This window comes from Linepithema humile, chromosome 1 (genome assembly GCF_040581485.1).
Source record: "Linepithema humile isolate Giens D197 chromosome 1, Lhum_UNIL_v1.0, whole genome shotgun sequence".
In the NCBI taxonomy this organism is placed as follows: Eukaryota; Metazoa; Arthropoda; class Insecta; order Hymenoptera; family Formicidae; genus Linepithema; species Linepithema humile.
The window spans coordinates 31,160,455-31,175,470 of NC_090128.1; the positions used below are offsets into that span (position 1 = coordinate 31,160,455).

The window sequence follows — 15,016 nt, forward strand, 5'->3', positions numbered from 1 at the left end:
TTTTGCTTGTAAAGGGTAATTTATATTTTTTTCTATTTTTTATTAGATTGCGTAAGAAAAGACTATGTAAATAATGAATAATCGGTAGAAAAAACATTTTCCAGAGTATTTCATATCTAAAAAAGCATGAGATACGCCTTTTTATAATAAATCATAATAAATCATAATATAGAAGCAAATAAGATTTATCGAGGATATTTGCTTAAATAATTTTTATAACGCTTATAAAAAAATGCCTAGTCAATCTTGCGATCAACCAATCCCCGTTTATATCTTTGAGCTATTATCAATCTCATCATTTACTTACAAGAAATAAAAATGCAAGATAATGTACATAATTGCAGTGAAATGATTAAAAACATTTATTATCAGTATTGAATAATACTGTATTTAATAATTTCATAATTAATTAGTTAAAGCCTAAGCATTGGAATACTAAAATTTTTATTAAATCATATTTTTGCAATTTATTGAACGTAACCTTAAAGTTCCCGTCTTGCACTCATTCCGATTGGAATCGACTTTTCACTTGTTTACAAGTTATTAAAATATCAAAAAATGTACATAATAAGGCAGCTGATGGAAAATAAAATTATTTTTAAATACTTCGAAATAAAGTAAAAGTCTTAATGACTGAACATGTCTCAATTTTTTACATATATTAAAAAAATAATTTGTACTTAATGTTTATAAATATAAACTCTATAATGTTTGTAAATATAAATATAAAACTCAGAAGTTAAATTAAAAATCAATTAAAATGCAATAACCTAAGCTAACCTAATAAAAAAAAACTAACAAAAAAACTATAAGAATCAAAACGAAATACTGAGATGCTAAAGATTTTTATCAGAAATTAATTCAGAGAAGCGATACGAATACAGAAACGTTTCAGCTCAATTTATAAGTCCTCTTCAGTCTGGTAGGATTCTACCCAAAAAATAACAATAATCACGCGTAAATAACGTGCGACAGTTACTTTTTCTATTGAAAAAAATTTATTGTGTTATATTTAACTATGTAATGATTAATAGAACGAGCTGAAATTATATTGTGCGAGACAATTTAGATTAATCTTGAATTTTATTAAGGACAAATAATTTTTTAAAACGAAAGGAAGCATGATTAGTTTGAATAAGTTTTAAAAACCAGTTTCAAAAAATTTCCGATTATCTGATGTAAAAAATATCTTTTTTATGTATTCTATATTATGTCGAGATACTAATAAATTTATTTTAAATATATAATAACTACAGTAATTTACATGCAAAATGATTTATTGACATGCAAAATGGTTAATAAAAATAAATTTTTTTTTATTTCTGTTTTTTCTATTTCTACTTTAAACTGAATTTCAGGATGCAAACTGCATAATTTTAATATGAAAATTATCCAGTAACATTGATATTTTCTAAAAAATTATTGACTAGAATTAGTAGTTGTAAAATATAATATATAATAATTAAAATAAATAGTTTATGAACAGAATAAATTATTTTATACATATTCAACAAATTTCTACCAAATAAATATTTTATTCTCACACAATGTAATTATAAACATGACATAATTTTTAAAAAATTATGTATTTTCTCTCTGCATATTTGAAACTGCTTGATCAACTTTGAAAGTAAAACTTTATAAGCATATTAGATCTACTACTAAGAATACGAGATATAATGTAACGTTTATATTAAAGACATTAACATAAAATGCGAAAACACGATGAAACACGGATGAAAACTAGAAAGAAAAATATTGCTACGTATTGTATCGGGTAAACCCAGTTACGTGTATTGCGCTAAATTTCCTGTTTCTTAATATGTTGACATGTCAATTTTAATATTGATATTTCATTTCCTTTACTAGAAAACGATATTTACCGAAATATTTTTAGTTCTTATGTACAACTTACGTAAAACATTTTATAATAGATAATAGATAATAGATACGATAATACTCAAACTAAATCTACATAAGCATTACAAATGTCAATTTAATTTAAATGCAAATAATTTATGAATAATGTAATTAATAAATTGATGTAATTAACTTAAATAATAAATACATTATACAGGGTGTCTGGCAATAATCGCCCCACCGGTCATATACAGGTAGAGGAGGTCAAATCGAGTAGAAAAGTCCTTTACCATTTTTTAATTTTCATAATAAGTACTGAGTAATTAACGAAAAAAGATCGGCGAATCCGCGCGAGTAAAGCGCGCGCGGTGAGAAGGACGTCCCACTGCTATGCGATCACTAGGTGCGCGATTTCCATATTTATCTCAGATCTTCTTTGAGCTGAACAACATGACAAAAGTCTCGAAAAACATTAGAGTTATTTATATAAATTTTATGGTCAGCAGTCTGGAAAAAAAACAATTGCTGAAAAAATTAATGAGGAAATAAAGATACAATATAAAAATCGAGAAAAATTTAAAATATCTTATAAACAGCTTTATCACGAGAATGATAATTTTATAGTATCAAAAAGTGATTTGAATAATTCCTAGCTGAAATTATAAAATGCAGTTAATAATTTTACATTCTCTTGAATTTCCGCAAACAATTCATCAAGATACAGTATATAAAAATATTATATATAAAAAGGTTAATGTATGTATATATGTAAATGTAATTCAATATACACTTCAGCGGATAAATGCTTCGAAGTATTATGGCGACAAATATGATATTATGAATACGTCATAAATTTTCGCTTTTAGCTTATTTCCAACGTTTCAGTTCAAAAAACAATATCGCTGGAACATTTGCGACTGCACTCGACGCATTTATAACACCAACCGAATTGCACTAGTAGTGTAATGTAGCAATAATGCTGTTCGAGTTACTACTTCTTACCTGTTGGCAGTTGACTATTTTTATGCGTTTTATTTCCATCCGATAACAGGAAAGAAATAACAAATTGTTTGCCTTCAATAGATTGCCTTCAATTTGCTGCAATAACAACTACTGCATCTCGCCCGTAACGATTCTATAACGCAACTCTAACGCATCATTGGTGTATCGAATTTTTTCGCTATATTGTGACATCGGCCAATGATAAAGCGAACGTGGCACCATCATAAAAGCGCATTATTCTCGTGACAAAATACATCATCGCGCCTCTTATGGAACGTGACGATGACATGCACTTCTGCATGCACAGCAAAACTGTATTATTTTTTTTAGCCACTCGCGCCTTGATATTTTTTCTCTCTCTTCCTTTCTTTCCAATAATTCCTATACGTACATTAAATTTCTCGATATATGAGAACAATGTACTTAAAATTTCATACACTTTAGGTATTTTGATCTGAGATCGGTGTACAATTTAACTGTTTCTTGTAGATTAATTTATTAATTTCTTTAAGAAAAATTAAAAATTTAACACTAACATCCTGCGACGGCTCTTAATGCTCTTCTATTATATTTTTTGTATTTTTTTTGTTTTAGATTGTATAATTATGGAATAGTACGTTACTTCTAATACTGCAACAAACTGATGAATAAATTATCTTAAAAATACCAATAATTAAACCAATAAGAGCAATTGCTGCACTAATGCTAATAATTAGATGCTAATTATAATCATTGTTTTGTCAAACAGACAAAAATCCCAGGTCATTTCTGATATGGATGTATTTTTTCTATGACATATTATTTTAGATATATCGTCGATTATTCCGGCTTTTGAATAAATAAAATTATAGAATCTAACATCACTGTCGCATTCCCACGGATTTTCATATAACGTCAAATGAATTAAATTGGTACAGTTTTCCCAAAACTTCAGCACGTCAGGATGTATTCTTGACAAATTATTATTGTGTAGTTCTAAAACCTGAAATATATAATTCAATTTCAAATTTTTAAGTTTTAATGATAAAGTTGACATTTGTTTATGATATTTTGAAAGATTATGATTTTTTACAGTTTTACATGTGCCATATATATTTTATGTAAATTATTATATATAGTTATCTTAATGAAATTCAAAATCAATTTATGAAACTTTGTTAATTGAACATTTTTTATTTTTTGGATGCTTATGTGGTATATGTTTCTAAGAATTTGTTTAAACTCTTGTTATATAAATTGTTTTGTGGATAAAGTACAAGTTGCATAACATACTTTTAATGTTGTTGATAATTTACTTAAAGAAATATTAGATATGTTGTTGCAAGATGAAGAAGATTTATTCATTAATTTTTTCAAGTTTGGCATTTGCATTAACCAATTATGAAAGAAATTCAAATAAAATTGCAATAACGTGTTAATTGATTTTACAAAACTTTAAGTCGAGAAAATGTTAGTTTTTTTTACATTGTTCGGCACATTAGTGCATTATGTTTTCATTAGAACAGTCAAATATGAAAGCTGGTTAAAGTTTGGAACGTTCCTGGAGCGATTTTTTTAAAATGATTTGTCGCTCTTGTCCTTTTGCAGGGAGGAAGTTTCGAGACCCACAAACAAAGTACGAAAATGACCGGGTATAAGGGTGTCTTCCGACGCATGTATCGAATCGGTCTCTTTTGCATGCCATGTGAGGGCCTCGGAACTTTCTCCGTACAGAAGGAAAAGAGCGACAAATTATTTTTTGCTTGGCTAGAATCGTTTAAAGGGGAACACCACGGTGACGGTTTCAAAAAATCGATTTTTTTTTTGCATTTTTGTGATGTTTGAAGTCTTAAAAATATGTCCCTATAATATTATGGTGAAATTCATAACGGAACTATAGTAAATATGTCATAGAGTAGAACTTGGTCAGATGCCGCTAGTAGAACCGGCCGCGCGCTACCTAAAAAGATTCGGCAGTCCCCTTGATCTGTCTGTAGGGAGTTTTACCGGTATTCTTTTGTTGTCTACGTGCTTGAGTTCTATTGCTTCAGAAGGCACTTCATATGCACCCGGATTGGACGCACTTTGGTTCGTTACAAAATTTTATCGTTTTATATGAACCAATTAGTTGTAAAACTTTAAACGCGTTTTTCTCGAAACCACGTTTTCGTAACTGGGCGCTCTTATATCTCGGCCAATTTTTATCCGAATAACTTGAAATTTGGACAGAATGTTTACAACAAAATTGTCTTCAGTTGCACGTACGGATTTTTCAATCGGATTATTAGTTTTTGAAAAACAATTAAAGAAGTAACGAATTTTTGTTGAAAAATCGAAAACTTTTTTTTTAAACAGTGCCATTTTGTCAAAAATTATTTTATCAAAAAATCCGTACGTGCAACTAAAACTACATTCATATACTTTAAATCACAATTTAAAAAATTTATTTTAGAGCTCCCGTTCAGATGCAGCACAAGCGCCCGTGCACCCATGTTTTTTCAGACGAGGTGCACATCAATCACCATAGTTATTATAAATATGAATATTATTTTATGAAATTTTTTTTGTAACATAATATAAGTATGTACTTTTAACATATATAGTTTATAAATTAAACAAACTATTAGATAATGAAAAAAAAATTCACGAAAATAGCCTTTTTTTCGGCCGTCACCCTGGTGTTCCCCCTTAAGGGATTTTGAGAGTGGTTTCTCGGGTATAAGGGTGTCTTCCGACGCATGTATTGGATCGGTCTTTTTTATACTTTGTTTGTGGGTCTCGAAACTTCCTCCCTGCAAAAAGACAAGAGCGACAAATCATTTTTAAAAAATCGCTCCAGGAACGTTCCAAACTTCAACCAGCTAATATGAAAGCTTTATCGTGAGGCATAAAAAGTAATTGCACTTTTCGGGGCACACTATAATGGAATCTATGTATTTTAATATTCTACAGGTTAAATTTCTAGAATATAACTTTTTCCAATTCTTTCAGACTATGACAAGTTAAATATATGCTGATACTTTCTGTTTTTAAATTTTAGACAGAAGATCTACTGTTTTCATCGGACGATATTATAGTGAACTTGGCTCATAATAAAATACAGCATATCCTTTTACACGATACCAAATATATCAAAAAAGAAATTATTTAATCTGTTCTAGTTTTAGTTTCGGTATTTTACTTGATAAAAAAGAACCGGAATCCTTTAAATAACAATTTTTACTCAGGTAAGTCTTATTACTCACATTTTTAAAGTGCTATGGCCCTTACCGCGTGAATGTATTACATGAGCCGCTATCTAATCTAGTAATCTAATTGTAAGAAATTATTTAAAAATAGTAGATGGTCGGCACAACACTTGGATAACTACGGGAAGAATAAGTATATTTGAATAATAATACAACGTACAATTTAACGTCGCGTCTCTCCTCGGGTCGGCCGTGGACTGACTGTTTTTTTTTTCTTTTTTTCAACGCCGCCTACTATCAGCCTGTCGTCAGTTAATATATAACTTAAAGTATGTTTTACATTCGGCCATATCTGACTATCTGTCATCCCTGACAGAATAACAATATTTTAAACAAATAACTGAATCACAAGTAAGCAACTAATTACTTTTCTTTTAACTAGAGAAAATAAATTGAAATTGTAAGTGAACAAATTAATGGCTATATATATTTTTTACTTTTGGCACCATAGCCTTAGATTCGCAGCTTGCCAGACACCACGATACGGACGTAAAATGTTCTGAAACCCGTACATCAGTAATCGTATACCTATCATTATCGAGTTTCTCCGCTATTTTATACGATCCTTTGAATACAGGTATGAGCTTTTGAGCTGCTTCGGCCGTACTGTCAAAATTTCTAATCAAAACTAAATCACCTATAGAATATTCGTGTGCTTCCTTACGCTTACTATTCGCATACTCTTTATTATATGTGCCGGTTATTATGAAAGTGGCCAAAGTCATATATTTCTCGTTTCGAGATATTCAAACTTTTGCGTTTGACCATATTAAAAATATTTTTCCATCATGGTGCAAAATTTATTAAAAATTATAATGTTCTCCTGATGTTAAAATCTAAGATCATTAAATTTTATGAATAACTTGCACAAAACTGTGTTTTTAAGCGTTGAATGACTTATGCCACTTTCAAAATTAATAGTAGTCCCACTTGATGATTTACGACAGTGCTCGGAATTAGTCTGAACATTTCAGCCGATTTCCGTGGTATACGCCTCCTCTCCTCTCCTTACCGCGCGCACCGCAGCCGCTAGGGCCAGCGCCGCCGAGCGTTAGGAGCGGCACTATCCGATTATGAGTGGGTTCTTCTCCCTATTTATTAAAATTTAAAAAAATTTATTGAAATTTATTAAAAATAAATTTTTTATTTTTAAATTTATTTTTAATAAATAAATTTTAATAAATTTTTTTAAATTTTAATAAATAGGGAGAAGAACCCACTTATAATCGGATAGTGCCGCTCCTAACGCTCGGCGGCGCTGGCCCTAGCGGCTGCGGCGCGCGCGGTAAGGAGAGGAAAGGAGGCGTATATCACGGAAATCGACTGAAATGTTCAGACTAATTCCGAGCACTGATTTACGATAACAAAAAATTAATAAATTTAATTGAAAAAATAACTTAAAAAGAAACAAATCTAAAAGTAAATAAATTTGTTTCTTGCAAGCATGTCCAATTGTATTAACTATTTTAATTGTATTAATTATTTTTTTAAATTATTATTTTATCCGTTTCCATTTCTTGCAAACATTATTTCGTGGTACTAACAAGGAAAGGGACCCAAGTGTCCCCCTCCGATTTTGACGAGCTTTAAATATGTTGTAAAGTAGCTCAAAATAAGAGACACGTATTTTTTTTTATGTGCTTTCTCGCACGTTTAGGGTTGAAACAACCCCTACAAGCTAAAACGGTTTTTTTGGTTTTGACTGAATATTGTCAAAACTGTAAGAGATATCATAAAATGTTTTGAATAAAAGTTGCATGGTCTTTTAAGAGCTTTATAACCGCGTAGCTCGATTTTTAAAAAATTTTATATTTTTTAATTTACCCTTACCCCTTCTTATTATTTTTACGAATTTCAAAATTTTTGTTATGACAAAAGTTGTAGCATTTTTTACGCTGAATACAACCATATATGATTTTATTATGTTTCGAAATCGCATCTTTCAGAAATGAGTTGTCAATGTCGCACTATATGCATCGCGCTGCGATATATGCATATACAATTTTATTATTAATAATTGGTTGTGGTTCTTTGGACCCACAACATCCCCCCCCCCCCCGTTGAGAAAAGAAAACGAGGAGATACGAGTTTTCGTAACCTTGAGGCTCCATTTATTTATTCTAAAATGGACTTCGTTCTTTCCATAGTTTTATTCCTAATATAATGGCAAGTATTATGACAATTACAACAGCTATGCTACTTGTTGTCATAGGATAGACAAATGCTTGTTCTGCGAATGGATTTTTTAGATTGTCGTTAACATCTTTATTTATTTCCTCAAGTTTATTACTGAGGTCCATTAATTCTTTCGGATCTTGTATAATTTTTTTAAATTTTAGTCCTTGCAATAGACTTTTCTTATTTTGTGTATTCTGATCTTTGCTAAATGTTAAATTAAAATTTGGTAAATAAGTTTGTATATTCGCGATTTGCTCAACGTTTTTTGTTTTTATTGTCATATCTGTTGCAATTACCTTACAGTTTTCTTTTAACGTTATTTTTCCTGTTCGCTTAATTACTACAACAGTTTCTTTATTATTTTTACAATGTATATATATTTGTTGTTCCTTAAGTGTAGGTGTAGAGTACAACCATGTATTTGGTGTTCTTAATGCTATCCATAAAGTTTGATTACTCTTAATATAACGCTTATCGCAATTATCCGCATTTTTTGTTATATGTGAGTACGTTTGTATTTCGCAAAGAGAATTTGTGTTTACAATATAAATAGGACTATAAGGTTCGCATAAATATGTATTGTGTACATTGATACATTTATTTAAGTTTTCTTTTGTTATAGTCATGTATGTCGGTCCGTCTGTACTTATCGCGATTATATGTTGATTTACTTCAGTGAAAACGAAAATATTGTCATGGTCATGTATAGGTAAAGGAATTATTTTTATTATTTTGTATTTAGGAAATGTTATCAAAGGGAATTGTAGTATAGTATAAATATTTGTATTGTCATAGTATGCGCTTGTGGTAATTAATTTTTTGATGGTATTCCATTCTTCTATTTTGAGTCCAAAAGGAAATTGTGTTCCTTGAGGCAAATGAGGCGTCGCTTCTTTTAATTCAGAAATTATTTTTTCTATTGGTGTTATTTTTGGATTTAATATTCCGTTTTGTATTTGTGTCAGAAAATCCATAATATCTTGAATGTCTCGCTGTAGATCAGTTAGAATTGCATTTATTATTAGAAAGTGTTCTAATATATCTTCTCGTTTAATTTCATCTGAGATTCAATTGTAAATATTTTTTGTAGCGTTTTTTAATAATTTGTTATTATGTTCTAGTGCATCTTCTAGCTTATTTATGTGTGTAAGCGTTGTGTTTAATATTTTTATTTGCGTTTTTGCGGCGTGTTGTGTTATTTGTTCGTTATTTTTTATCAAATGTAATTGTTCATTAATATTTTTCTCGTCATCTGCGTCCATGGTTCCAAATAGAGTTTTAGCGATACTACCTATCCCGTTTATTAATCCGCGTCGTTTGTCGGAAGGTTTTTTATAAATGGTATTTATATTTGTTTTATCGATTCCGTCAATTGATTAATGTTTTTTTCGATTATTAACTTCATGTTTCGTGCATGGTTGTTTAGTGGATTTATTATTAATTTCATTACAAATTTCATCCGTATCTTGTATTTTTTCCTTAATACGTTTAAATCTTATATTTATTGCCGTAATATCTAATTTTATTACTAGTTTCCATTTTGTTTCGATGAGATTTAGTTCTCCTATTTGTTCATAATATAGCCCTGGTTCTTGTGAGAAGTACTCTATCTTGACTGGGGATATTGTTTCAGTTCTCACCTTGATTAGTTTATCCTCTAGTATAGCGTACCTGGAAGTTTTATGCTACGTGTTATATTATATCAATAGTGTAGGGTGTTACGATAATTTTTTATATGTGCGTGTTCTGCATTTTGTCCTTTGAAAGGGTCTTGTGATTCTCGCGAGTGCTACTGTGTGTCAGTTCTTGTTAGATCGTGTTTAATGATGGATCCTTCTTTTGAAAATTTAATTATTATTGTGCGGCCTACGACCGGCCAGCGAGTGGTGATTGTGCGTGAGTTAACTACGGCGGAGCTATTGGAGGACGTAGTTCCTGCTTACGTTCAGGGTTCGGTGGAGCGATGTCATATTCGCTGCGAAAGAACGGCCCTTACCCTTGAACTCATCGAAGGGTTGCGTAGTGCGGTGTCGAGGCAGTTTCGATTTGGTGGGCATCGTCGTCGTCGTGTGGGGTATTTAGAGTGGCGACGTGCAATGTTGACCATACTCGAGGCGACTTGCACCCTGAATCGGATTTTTTGGCTCCAGGAGGAGGCCAGCGAGAACGAGGATTATCCTGATTCTCCATAATGCGGTAAGTGTCATTTAGTTTTCGATAAAATGCTTAATGCGGTTTGCATGCACCAGCATTGTTTTTCGCCCCTTTTTTATGATGTAGTTAACGCTTGATTTTTTCTCAATTACTATGTAAGGTCCTGTCCACATAACGCGTCAAGTTTTTTCGAGCGTCCTCGTCTTAGTGTTTCGTCGTATAATAATACCTTGTCGCCTGCTCTAAATGTGCTTATATTAGCCTTTTTGTCGTAGCTTTCTTTTGACTTTGCTTTCTCCTCTTGCATGTTCGCTTTCGCTACCTGGTGTGCTGTACGCAATCTTTCTTTGAACTCGGATATGTAGTCATCATACGTATACGTTAATTTCGGAGGACATGTCAGGGCCGTAGGGAGCGTAACCTGGTGTCCGTACAACAGTTCAAATGGCGTATAACCTGTCGCTGTATGTGGTGTAGTATTGTATGTAAACATCGCGTAGGGCAGCCATTCGTCCCAATCGGTCTGATCTCCATTTATGTAGTGTCGCAAGTACTCTGCTAGTGTCCTGTGCGATCTTTCGAGCGCGCCGTTACTTTCCGGGTGGTACGCGCTTGTACGAATCTTCTCAATTTTTAACAGTTTGCAAGTGCTCTTAAACACTTCACTCATAAAATTCGTTCCCTGGTCGGTGAGAATTTTATCAGGCACTCCGTATTCCAAAATTATTTTTGTAACGAATGCCTTCGCTACTGTACCAGCTTCCTGATTTTCGATGGGCATTGCCTTGCTCAATTTCGTGAAATGATCTTGGAATGTTAGTACGTATTTGTTTCCGGTTAGAGTTACGGTTAACGGTCCTACTATATCTAGTGCGCATTTTTCGAATGGCCTATCCGGAGTATCGGTAATAATCATTGGCGTTTTACTTCGCCGTTTTAATTTATTCTTTTGGCAATGCTCGCATTTGGCGATGTATTGTTTTACGTCTTTTGTTAACCCTTTCCAGTTGTGAGTTAAACGGATTCGATTTATGGTGCGTTGCACGCCTTGATGCCCGCCTATCGGTGCATCATGATACTCATATAATATTTGCTGTTTCTCTTCCTCCGTGTACCTTTTTATCTCTTTTTCGCTATCTCTTTCTTCTTCCTCTTCATCACTCTCTTTCTCCTTGTCGATTATATGTATAGCGTGAGCGACGTTGCGACTTAGTGCGTCAGCATTTGTATTGTATTTTCCGGCTTTGTGTACGATTTCATAGTCATACTCTTCCAATTTCAGTCTCCATCTAATTAGACGAGATCCTGGATCGGTCACGTTAAACAACCAAATTAGCGGTTTATGATCGGTGACAATTTTAAATTTGGTCCCGTATAGGTACGGTCGAAAATGTTTGACCGCCCACACAATCGCGAGTAATTCTTTTTCCGTCGTGTTATAATTTTGTTCCGCATAAGAAAGAATTCTGCTAGCATAAGCTATTGGTCGGTCTTGTCCTATCATTCCTTGTGACAAGATACCTCCTATCGCGAAATCCGATGCGTCGGTAGCCAGTATAAATTCATCGTTGAAATTTGGGTACTGCAAGACGGGGGCGGTAATTAGTTTCTCTTTTAGATTCTCAAAAGCTTTTTGCTGCTCTTGTGTCCACTCGAATTTTACTCCCTTTTTAACTAATTTTGTGAGTGGTTTGACTATTTTCGAAAAATTTTCGATAAACCGTCTATAATAGCCCGCCAGTCCTATGAATGATTGCACATCCTTGACTCGTTTTGGCGTAGGGAAATTCTTTACTGCTTGGATCTTTCCAGGGTCAGGCATAATTCCGTGTTCGGTAATTATGTGTCCTAAATATGCCACTTCTTTTCTAAGAAATTCACACTTGTCCGGCTGTAATTTTAGATTATTGTCGCGTATTTTTTGTAATACTTCTAATAGTCGCCGGTTGTGGTCTTCTAAACTAGCGCCGTATATCACGATGTCGTCTAAATAGACCAGACACCGTATTCCTTGTATGCCCGCCAGAATAGTATTCATTAATCTTTGAAACGTTGCCGGGGCATTCTTTAGCCCGAACGGCATCCAATTAAATTCATAATGCCCGTAGGGCGTTGAAAAAGCCGTTTTTTGCTTATCTCTGTCTGCCATGGGTATTTGATGATAGCCCGATGCCAGATCTAACGTTGTAAAATATTTCGAATTCCCTAATTGGTCCAAAATATCTGTTATATTTGGCAGTGGAAAAGAGTCTCCGACTGTTAGGTCGTTTAATTTTCGGAAATCGACCACGACTCTCATTTTAGGTTTTCCCGAAGCGTCTGTTTTCTTCGGTACCACCAAAAGTGGTGCGTTCCATTGACTCGAGCTTGGACGTACGATATCGTTTCTTAACATTTCCTGTATCTGTCTATTTACTTCGGCCTTATGCTTCTCCGGTAATCTATACGGTCGCGTATTCGCGGGTGCCGTACCGGCTCGAGTTACGATCTCGTGTTGCAGTGCCTCGGTGCAGGTCAGGAGTTCTCCGTCCAAATGGAATACATCATCGAAATCTTCGCAGATTTTAAGTAGAGTTTTTCGCTCTTCGTTATTTAAGTGATCGAGACAACCCGAGTCGAAATTTAGCGTCTCTTTTAATGCTCATACAGCCTATATGAACCTATTTTTACGGAATTAGAACCTAGAACTCCTCTTTTAAAACTTGATCTCCTATAATTTGATGTTGAAATACTACTTTAAACCTATAGAGCCTCACAAAATAGATTGTATTACTGCGAGAACTCCTCCATTAAACCTCGAACTTTTATCTAGTATATATATATATACTAGATAAATTCGACCTATAAAAGTTATTATAATGTTTAATCATAAAGAAAAATATTTAATTCGTTGCATTTCCAACTTTTATTAATATTGATACCTTTCCGTTTCCTTCTTCAAAATAGTGATATGATATCTGAAAAAGATTCAGCGCAAAAAAATTTTTTTAAATTAATTTTTTTATTAAATGTTAACTATTTTAGATGTACTCGTTAAAATTCAAATAAGAATGAAAAACTATACGAGCAATATGCATAATGTGGTTGTATTTTGATTATTGCTTTATTAAGTGATACAATATTATCAAACGTTTCAGTCTTAATTTGGATCTTTTTCTGTATAAATATTTCTGTCTGAACTTGTTTTAACGCATGTTAACTATACTTAATAATATACTCTTAACTATATGTATTACATATACTTAATAAATAATATTTAATTCAATAAATATTATGTAATGTTTTTAGTATCTTATTTTATATTTAATATCTTAATTTAATATTTTTAATATAATCACAAAGGTATATGGATTTTCAGCACTAGTTTTATGATATTATCAAGAAATTCTAATGATTGCAAAAATCTTCACAATAATAAAAAAAATTACTAACTATATAATTTTAATTGATGATAATTTTTAATAACATAGAATTTTTAAAAATATTAGAAATTAATACTCAATAGTTGAATTTTGATATTATATTTTGATATTATCAAGAAATTTCTAATAATTACAAATTTTCAAAAGATAATAAAATTCAACTAAATGGTATTGATTAATGATATTTTTAAATTGTATGCTATTAAAAATTATCGTTAATCAAAATTATAGTTAGTATTTTTCTTTATTGTGAACATTTGCAATCATTAGAATTTCTTGATAATATCATAAAAGTAGTGCTGGCAAAAAGGAATCTATATATTTTCAGGGTCTAAAGCGGGTCAACGGAGGGTTTTAACTAAACCCTACTTTGAAGCTTTAGCAGGAAAAAAGGAAATTTCGGACATATTGTAGCGCCAAAGTAGGTGCTATTATATACATACGATACAATGCATAACATCTACTTTGACTCTCTTATGCCTACCTCAAAATAAAAGATTAAGGTTCAATATAGGTGCTAAATTTCAACTCGGGGAAGCGCCTCTTTAATTCGTTGCATGCGTGACAAGGGAATTTCCTTCGGTACATACGTCTGAGCTATTAATATCTCGGCATTTTCTTCTGTCTTTACTTCTTCAATTTCTACTACTGGAGCTTGCATTTCTATTTTAGTTTCGGTAGTATTTATTATGCTAATCGGGCAACTATTATTTTTTGGCTCGACTAGGCAATTTCCGATAAATATTCCTGGTCTAGTTTCCACTGCTTGGATTATTCCTGCTGTGTTTTCTTTAGTTATGGCTGTTATAATAGTTTCGCTTCTAGCTTCTAAAGTAAACTTTTTGCATGGGAAAAGCGTAAATAAATTTTTATCGATGCGTAGTTTTTTGGTAGTATAGTCCCAAGATGCTTGATATTTTTGTAGGAAGTCGGCTCCGAGGATTCCGTCATATTCGATAGGAAAGTCGTCTTTTATCACGTTCAATTCATGTTTAACTTTTCTTGTTTTTAACGGAATAGTTGCTTGCATTACGCCTATAGTATCCGCTTTGTGTCCTGTTGCGCCAATGATTGTTATCTTTTTATCGTATATTATGGTTTCATCTTTCAATTTATTCAATTTTATTAGACTCATGGTAGCTCCTGTGTCGATCAACATATTTATTTTATCGT

At 32.2% G+C, this 15,016-nt stretch overlaps 1 long non-coding RNA gene across 1 annotated transcript in view; it reads left to right on the plus strand.

The window, feature by feature from the left end:
- LOC136997203 (uncharacterized) overlaps window positions 1–15,016 on the plus strand; it is a 228,001-nt gene that overhangs the window by 175,412 nt on the left and 37,573 nt on the right. The window lies entirely within an intron of this gene.